We start from the raw sequence: 10,131 nt of genomic DNA on the forward strand, positions 1-10,131 counted from the left end.
ATTAGGGATGGGCAATAAATGCTGGACTAGCCAGCGACGCCCACATCCCATGAATGAATTTTTAAAAAGCGTCACTGGCTCAGTAGGGTGTATATGCTGGGGATATTGGCTGCCTTGAGGACTTCTGCTTTGGAGATACGGTCCTGCCACCCGATGCCAAGGATTCTCCGGAGACAGTGAAGATGGAATGAGTTGAGTAGTCGCTCTTAGCTGATGTACGTTGTCCAGGTCTCGCTGCTGTAGAGCAAGGTACTGAGGACACAGGCTTGAAACACTCGGATTTTTGTGTTCCGTGTCAGTGCGCCATTTTCCCACACTCTCTTGGCCAGGCTGGACATAGCAGCGGACGCCTTTCGCATGTGCTTGTTGATTTCTGCATCAAGAGACAGGTTACTGGTGATAGTTGAGCCTAGGTAGAACAAAGAACAAGGAACAGTACAGCACAGGAACAGGCCATTCGGCCCTCCAAGCCTGCGCCGATCTTGATGCCTGTCTAAACTATAACCTTCTGTCCTTGCAGGGTCCGTATCCCTCTTTTCTCATCCAATTCATGTATTTGTCAAGATGCCTCTTAAACGTTGCTATCGTACCTGCTTCCACCACCTCCCCCGGCAGCAAGTTCCAGGCACTCACCACCCTCTGTTTAAAAGAACTTGCCTCGCACAGACCCTCTAAACTTTGCCCCTCGCACCTTAAACCTATGTCCCCTATTAACTGACTCTTCCACCCTGGGAAAAAGCTTCTGACTATCCACTCTGTCCATGCCACTCATAACTTTGTAAACCTCTATCATGTCACCCTCCCACCTCCATCGTTCCAGTGAAAACAATCCGAGTTTATCCAACCTCTCCTCATAGCTAATACCCTCCAGACCAGGCAACATCCTGGTAAACCTCTTCTGTACCCTCTCCAAAGACTCCACATCCTTCTGGTAGTGTGGTGACCAGAGTTGCACACAATAATCCAAGTGTGGTCTAAGGTTCTGTACAGCTGCAGCATGACGTGCCAATTTTTATACTTCATGCCCCGGCCGATGAAGGCAAGCATGCCGTATGCCTTCTTGACTACCTTATCCACCTGCGTTGCCACTTTCAGTGATCTGTGGGCCTGTATGCCCAGATCTCTCTGCCTGTCAATACTCCTAAGGGTTCTGCCATTTACTGTATACTTCCCACATGTATTTGACCTTCCAAAATGCATTACCTCACATTTGTCCGGATTAAACTCCATCAGCCATTCTCCGCCCAAGTCTCCAACCGATCTATATCCTGCTGTATCCTCTGACAATCCTCATCACTATCCGCAACTCCACCAACCTTTGTGTCATCCGCAAACTTATAGATCAGATCAGCTACATTTTCCTCCAAATCATTTATATATACAACAAACAGCAAAGGACCCAGCACTGATCCCTGCGGAGCACCACTAGTCACATCCCTCCATTCAGAAAAGGTGAACTCTTGAACCACTTCCAGAGCGTGGTCACCAATATTGATGGATGGAGCATTTCTGACGTCCTGTCCCATGATGTTCGTTTTCTTGAGGCTGGTGGTTCGGCCAGATTCGCTGCAGGCAGCCGCAAGCCTGTCGATGAGACTCTGCAGACACACTTCTGTGTGGGATGTTAATGCAGCATCGTCAGCAAAGAGGAGTTTCCTGATGAGGACCTTCCGTACTTTGGTCTTCGCTCTAAGATGGGCAAGGTTGAACAACCTGCCACCTGATCTTGTGTGGAGGAAAATTCCATAAGTATATCCTTTCTTAAATGTAGAGACCAAAACTGCACACAGTATTCCAGATTTGGTCTCACCAAAGCTCTGTACAGTTTTAGTAAGACTTCTTTATTCCTGTACTCTAATCACCTTGCAATAAAGGCCAACATGCCATTTGCCTTCCTAATAGCCTGCTGCAGCTGCATGTTAACTTTGTGCATTCCATGTACGAGTACACCCAAATCTCTCTGAACATCAAAACTTACCAGTTCCACACCTTTTAAAAAAATTCTGCTTTTCTACTTTTACGACCAAAGTAAACAACATCACACTTTCCTACATTATACTCCATTTGCCATCTTGTCGCCCACTCACTTAACCTGTTTATATCTCCGCAGCCTCTCTATGTCCTCCCCGCAGCTTACATTTCCAATGAGCTTTGTCTCTTCATCCAGGTCATTAATATCGAGTGTAAATAGCTGAGGCCCCAGCACTGATCCTTGCGGCACCCGTCTATTCAGTGCCTACCAACTTGAAAATGGCCCATTTATGCCCACTCTCTGCTTCCTGTCTGTTAACCCATCCTCTAATCACGCTAATATATTACCCCCAACACCATGAGCCCCTGACTTGCCTATTAATCTTTTATGTGGCATCTAATCAAATGCCTTTTGGAAATCCAGGTATACCACATCTACTGGTTCCCCTTTATCTACCCCACTAGTTACATCCTCAAAAAACTCTCATAAATTTGTCAAACAGGACCTGCCTTTAGTAAAACCATGTAGACTTGTTCTAATCATACTATGCTTTTCCAAGTGCAATGTTAAGACTTCTTTAATAATAGTTTCCAGCCTCTTCCCAACTAAAGGCCTACTACCCGACCCGAACCCAACGGGACCCAACGATATGTGTCGGGTGCGGGTCGGGTCGGGCCCCTCTTCCGGGTCCGGCCTTCGGGCTCAAGTCGGGTCAGGCCGAGTCTGGGCTGTGCTCGGGTCGGGTCGGGTCGGGCCGGACACACACGGTAAGTGCTCTGCTGGTAAGTACTAAAAATAAAAAACTTACCTGAGCTGGGAGTCCGGGACGAAACATTCTGCGCAGTGAGCGAGTGACATCACTATGACGTCATCATGCATGCGCTGCAGCTTTGTGGAGCTTACCAGTGGGAAGGTAAATAAAGGGATGGTCGGGTTGGCTCAAGTCGGGTCGAGTGGGGTCGGGCTCGGGTCAGGTCGGGCTCGGGGCGAAATTGGAGGGACTCCGGCCGGGTCGGGCTTGGGTCCGCTGTGGACTGGTCTGGTTCGGATCGGGTTCTTTTTCTCAACGTAAGCAGGCCTTTGTTCCCAACGACTGGTGTTAGGTTAACTGGCCTATAGTTCCCTGTTTTCTCTCCTCCTTTCTTGTGTGATTATACTGTGTTCCTATACTCGGTACATGTGATTCCCTCATGTTCCCACACTCAGATCCAGTGATCCCACTGTGTTGCCACACTCACTACATGTGATAACCCTGTGTTCCCACACTCAGATCCTGTGATCACACCATGCTCCCACACTCAGTAAATGTGATGGTCCCGTGTTCCCATGCTCAGATCATGTGATTGCCCCATGTTTTCACACTCCGATCCTTTGATTATCCCATGTTCCCATGCTTAGTACATGTGATCACCCCGTGTTTCCACACTTCGTATCTGTGAATATCCCTGTGTTTTCATGCTCGGATCCTGTGATTGCTCCATGTTCCTACACTCGGTCCATGTGATAACCCTATGTTCCCATGCCTAGTACATGTGATTTTCTCATGTTCCTACACTGGCTTCATATGATCACCCCATGTTCCCACACTCAGATCCAGTGATTGCCCTGTGTTCTGACACTCCGTTCATGTGATTACCCCATGTTCTCACACTCAATATATATGAGATTACTTCGTGTTCCCCCTCGCGCCTCAAATGATTACCCATGCTTCCACACTCGGATATTGTGATTAACCTGTGTTCCCACATCTGTTCCTGCAATTACCCGATGTTTGCACACACAATACATGTGATCACCCAGTGTTCCCACACTCAGTACATATGATGTCCCCTTGTTCCCACACCTGGTTTATGTCATTACCCTGAGTTCCCACACTCAGATTCTCTGATTACCATGTATTCCGACACTCGGTCCATGTGATCACCCCATGTTCCCACACTTAGGGCTGAATTTCACCGCCCCCCCCCCCCCCCCCCCCCACCCCGACATCAGGGATTGTGGCAGGTGGAAACCAGAAAACACTTCCAGGAGAGGCCCACTGGTGCTGGTGAGGCCTCATAGTGGCCCCCCTGCTGTTTGGCGATGGGAGCGACATTTAAATATGTTAATATATGTAAATAAAGGAATTAATTACTTACCTCATCACGCTGGCCATCCTGTTTCGATATTACGGTCAGTGGCTGGCACTCCCGCACTGTTGGATCTCTGACCAGTGAAGTATGGTGGAACACTGGTAGGGAGTGGGGGAGGAGTTAAGTATATCAGTGTGGGGGAGGGGGAGCGTGGTCAAACTTCCTGATTGGTATAGGGGGTGATGGGAAAGGGTAAAGTTAAAAGTTTGTGAACTTTGGTGGGGGGGAAAGTTAAGGTACACAAGGTAAGTATTTTGTTGGGGGGAGAAGGCAAGGAATGAGTGTAGTGTTATGGGGGTGCGGGGGGAAGAGGGGCTGGAAACATGAATGTGATGTTTTTAAATAAATTTTATTGAACGTTCCCTTTAACACATTCATTTGTAATGATGGGGCTTGAAGCCCTTTAAAAATAGCACCAGCGGCAGCACAGTGAAGCCGGACGCCATTCCCGGGGACGGATCACCCGCCCCCTCCCACGTTATCGGGGGGCGGGGGGCAATGGTCCGCCCTGGTCATGTAAATGAGCCTCCGCGTATAATATCGCAGTAGATCTGCGCGTGCACCCTGCCATCTTTGACACTTGCCACTGACGTCGACAGTGAGCTTTTAAAATGTAGCTCTCTTTATCTGTGATTACCCTGTGTTTCCACGCTTGGATCCTGTGATTGCTCCATGTTCCCACACATAGTCCATGTGATCATCCCACGTTCCCACACTTAGTACATGTGATTACCCTGTGTTGCCGCAATTGGTTCATGTGATTATCTCATGTTCCTACACTGGGTTCATGTGATCACCCCATGTTCCCACACACAGTCCATGTGATTAGTCCATGTTTCTACACTCAATAAATGTGATTACTCCGTGTTCCCACACTCGCCTCAAGTGATTACCCAATGCTCCCACACTCGGATCCTGTGATTACCTTGTGTTCCCACATCCGATCAGGTGATTACTCCATGTTTCCACACTCGGTGCTAGTGATTGCCCTCATGTACCAGCACTCGGATCCTATGAACCCACTGTGTTCCCACACTCGATACATGTGATCACATTGTGCTCCCTCACTCAGTAAATGTTTTGACCCCGTGTTCCCATGCTCAGATCCTGCGATCGTCCCATGTTTCCACATTCCAATCCTTTGATCAACCCGTGTTCCCACGCTTAATACATGTGATTATCCGATGTTAACATACTCAGATCCTCTGATTTTCCTGCTTTCCCACAATCAGTGCATGTGATTACCATGTACTCCCACACTCAGTCCATGCGATCGTCCTGTGTTCCCACACTCAGTACATGTGATTACCCTGTGGTCCCATACCTAATTCATGCGATTACCACATGTTTCCACACCCGGTACATGTGTTCACACCGTGTTCTCACACTCAGTATATGTGATTATTCCATACCCGCACACTCAGCACATGTGATCACCCAATGTTCCCATGCTCGGTGCATGGGACTAACCCTTGTTCCCACACCTATTTCATGCAATTACCCTGTGTTCACATGCTCAGATCCTGTGATCACCCCTGGCTCCCAGACTTGGTACATGTGATTATACTGTGTTCCCAAACTAGATGCATGTGATTACCCCATGTTTTCACACCCAGTGTATGTGGTTACTCACACTCACCTCAAGTGATTACCCCATGTTTCCACACTCGGTTTATGTGAGCAACTATGCACCTACACTTAGATCCTGTGATCACCCTGTGTTCCCGCACTCAGTACATGGGATTTCTCAGTATTCCCACACTCAGTATATGGGATCACCCCGTGTTCCCATGCTCAATACATATGGTTACTCCTTGTTCCCACACCTGGTTTATGCGATTAACCTGTGCTCCCACACTCAGTTCATGTGATTACCCCCATGTCTCCATACACAGTACATGCGATCACCCTCATGTTCCCACACTGAGATCTGTGATCCCACCGTGCTGCCACACTTACACATGTGATTAAACTGTGTCCCCGCACTCGCCCCATGTTCCAACACTTGGATCCAGTGATTACCCCGTGTTTTCACACTTGGTTCATATGATTATCTCGTGTTCCCAATCTCAGCTCATGTGATTACCCTGTGTTCCGACACTCCGTTCATGCGATTACCTATGTTTCAACATTCTGTATATGTGATTACACCAAGCTCCAACAAGGTGCATGTGATCATCCCATGTTCCCACACGCGGTACATGGGATAACCCCCTGTTCCCACACTCAGTACATGTGATCACCTTGTGTTCCTATGCTCACTACATATGATTCCCCCTTGTTTCCACACACAGTTCATGTGATTACCCTCATGTACCCAACCTATGGATCCCACTGTGCTGCCACATTCACCTCGTGATTAAACTGTGTTCCCACACTCAGTACATGCGATTACCCCATTTTTCCACACTCACTACATGTGATCAGCCCGTGTTCCCACACTCGGATCCTGTGATCACAACATGCTCCCACACTCGGTAAATGTTTTGATCCCATGTTCCCATGCTCACATCCTGTGACCGAGCCATGTTTCCACACTTCAATCATTTGATCAACCCGTGTTCCCACGCTTAATACATGTTGTTAGCCTTTTTACTTCAAATGCCAAGAATCAATATCAATTCACACATTATAAATCAGAATGTAGAATTCAAAATAATCCACCTCTGTTGAATGGTGTTTGGCAAAGTTCCCATTTTTAAGAAAGTTACTCAGATGCAAAGGAAATGAATCATTTGCAGTGATTTTAAAGATATCGTCTTTCTCGATATTAACACACTGGGATCCCCTGTGTTCCCAAAATCAGTGCATGTGATTACCATGTATTCCCACACTCAGTCCATGTGATCATCCCATGTTCGCACACTCGATCCATGTGATTACACTGTGTTCTTATACTCAGTACTTGTGATTAACCCATGTTTCCACACTTGTTTCATGTGATTACCCCGTGCTCCCACACTTGAATCCTGCAACTACCCCATGATCCATGATTGGATCCTGTGATCACCTGGTCCTCCACACTCAGTGCTTGTGATTACCCCATGTTTCCACACTTGGTACATATGGTCACCCTGTATTCCCATGCTCAGATCCTGTGATTATCCTATGTTACCACACTCGGATCATGTGATTACCCTGTGTTCCCATTCTCGGTTCCTGTGATCACCCCATGACTTTTTTTCATTCATGGGATGTGGGCGTCGCTGGCTAGGCCAGCATTTATTGCCCATTCCTAATTACCATTGAGAAGGTGGTGGTGAGCTGCCTTCTTGAACCGCTGCAGTCCATTTGTGGTAGGTACACCCACAGTGCTGTTAGGAAGGGAGTTCCAGAATTTTGACCCAGCGACAGTGAAGGAACGGTGATATAGTTCCAAGTCAGGATGGTGTGTGACTTGGAGGGGAACTTGCAGGTGGTGGTGTTCCCATGCATCTGCTGCCCTTGTTCTTCTAGTTAGTAGAGGTCGCAGATTTGGAAGGTGCTGTCAAAGGAGTCTTGGTGCATTGTTGCAGTGCATTTTGTAGATGGTACACACTGCTGCTACTGTGTGTCAGTGTGGAGGGAGTGACTGTTCATGCATGGGGTGCCAATCAAGCGGGCTGCCTTGTGCTGAATGGTGTCGAGCTTCTCGACATCCAAGAAAGTGGAGAGTATTCCATCACACTCCTGACTTGTGCCTTGTAGATAGTGGACAGGCTTTGGGGAGTCAGGAGGTGAGTTACTCGCTGCAGGATTCCTAGCCTCTGACCTGCTCTTGTAGCCACGGTATTTATATGGCTACTCCAGTTCAGTTTCTGGTCAATGGTAACCCCTAGGATGTTGAGGGTTGGGGATTCAGTGATCGCATGCCATTGAATTTCAAGGAAAGATGGTTAGATTCGCTCTTGTTGGAGATGGTCATTGCCTGAATGTTACTTGTCACTTATCAGCCCAAGCCTGGATATTGTCCAGCTCTTGCTGCATTTCTACACGGACTGTTTCAATATCTGAGGCATCGTGAATGATGCTGAACATTGTGCAACCATCAGCGAACATCCCCACTTCTGACCTTATGATTGAAGGAAGGCCATTGATGAAACAGCTGAAGATTGTTGGGCCTAGGACACTACCCTGAGGAACTCCTGCAGTGATGTCCTGGAGCTCAGATGATTGACCTCCAACAACCACAACCATCTTCCTTTGCGTTAGGTATGACTCCAGCCAGTGGAGAGTTTTTCTCCTGATTCCCATTGACCTCAGTTTTACTAGGGCTCCTTGATGCCGTGCTCGGTTAAATGCTGCCTTGATGTTAAGGGCAGTCACTCTCACCTCACCTCTGGAATTCAGCTCTTTTGCACATGTTTGAACCAAGGCTGTAATGAGGTCAGGAGCTGAGTGACCCTGGTGGAACCCAAACAGAGCATCAGTGAGCAGGTTATTGCTGAGCAAGTGCCGCTTCATAGCAGTGTCGACGATACCTTCCATCACTTTACTGATGTGCCCACACCCTGATCCTGTGATTACCTTGTGTGCCCACATTCAGTGCATGTGGGCTCTGTGCCCACACTTGGATCCTACAACTACCCCATGATCCCACACTCGGATTCTGTGTTCACCCGGTCCTCCCAGACTCAGTACATGTGATTACCCTGTGAATCCGCACTTACCTCATGTGATTACCTTGTGTTCCCACACTTGATTCATGTGATCACCCCCAGTGGTCCCACACTCAGATCCTATGATAACTCTGTGAGCCCATACATCGGATCCTGCGATTACCTCATGTTCCCACACTTGGTTCATCTGATCACCCTGTGTTCCCATTCAGTTCATGTGATCACCCCATGTTCCCACATACAGTACTTGTAGTTACCCTGTAATCCCACACTTGGTTCATGTGATCACCCTGTGTTGCCATGTTCAGTACATATGATTAGCCCGTGTTCCTATGCCTGGATCCAGTGATTACCCTGTGTTTCTACACTCGGATCCAGTGATTACCCCATATTCCCATGCTCGGATCCTGTGTTTGACCAGCATTTCCACTCTCAGTTCGTGTCAGTACCCCATATTCCCACACTTGGTACATGTGATCTCTCTGTGTGCTCACGCTTGGATCCTGTGATCACCCCATGCTCCCACACTCAGTACATGTGATTACCCAGTGTTTCCACACTTGGTACATGTGATCTCACTGTGTTTCCACACTCAGATCCTGTGATCACCCTGTGTTATCACACTCAGTATATGTGATTACTCCATGTTCCCACACTCACCTCATGTGATTACCCCATGTTTCCACACTCGATACATCTGATCTACACACGCTCTCACACTCGGATTCTGTGTATACCCTGTGTTCCCATACTTGGTTAATATGATTACCTCATGTTCCCACACTTCGTTGATGTGATTACCCCGTGGTCCCTCTTCTTTGCCCTCCTTGTCTCGAGAGACAATGGGTAAGCGCCTAGAGGTGGTCAGTGGTTTGTGAAGCAGCGCCTGGAGTGGCTATAAAGGCCAATTCTAGACTGACGCACTCGTCCACAGGTGCTGCAGGTAAAGTTGGTTGTTGGGGCTGTTGCACAGTTGGCTCTCCCCTTGCGCTTCTGTCTTTTTTCCTGCCGACTGCTAAGTCTCTTCAACTCGCCACACTTTAGCCCCACCTTTATGGCTGCCAGCCAGCTCTGGCGATCACTGGCAACTGACTCCCACGACTTGTGATCAATGTCACAGGACTTCATGTCGCGTTTGCAGACGTCTTTAAAGCGGAGACATGGACGGCCGGTGGGTCTGATACCAGTGACGAGCTCGCTGTACAATGTGTCTTTGCGGATCCTGCCATCTTCCATGCGGCTCACATGGCCAAGCCATCTCAAGCGCCGCTGTCTCAGTAGGCTGTATATGCTCGGGATGTTGGCCGCCTCGAGGACGTCTGCATTGGAGATACGGTCCTGCCATCTGATGCCAAGGATTCTCTGGAGGCAGTGAAGATGGAATGAATTGAGACATCACTCTTGGCTGACATACGTTGTCCAGGCCTCG

The sequence above is a fragment of the Heterodontus francisci genome, chromosome 23 (assembly GCF_036365525.1).
Source record: "Heterodontus francisci isolate sHetFra1 chromosome 23, sHetFra1.hap1, whole genome shotgun sequence".
In the NCBI taxonomy this organism is placed as follows: domain Eukaryota; kingdom Metazoa; phylum Chordata; class Chondrichthyes; order Heterodontiformes; family Heterodontidae; genus Heterodontus; species Heterodontus francisci.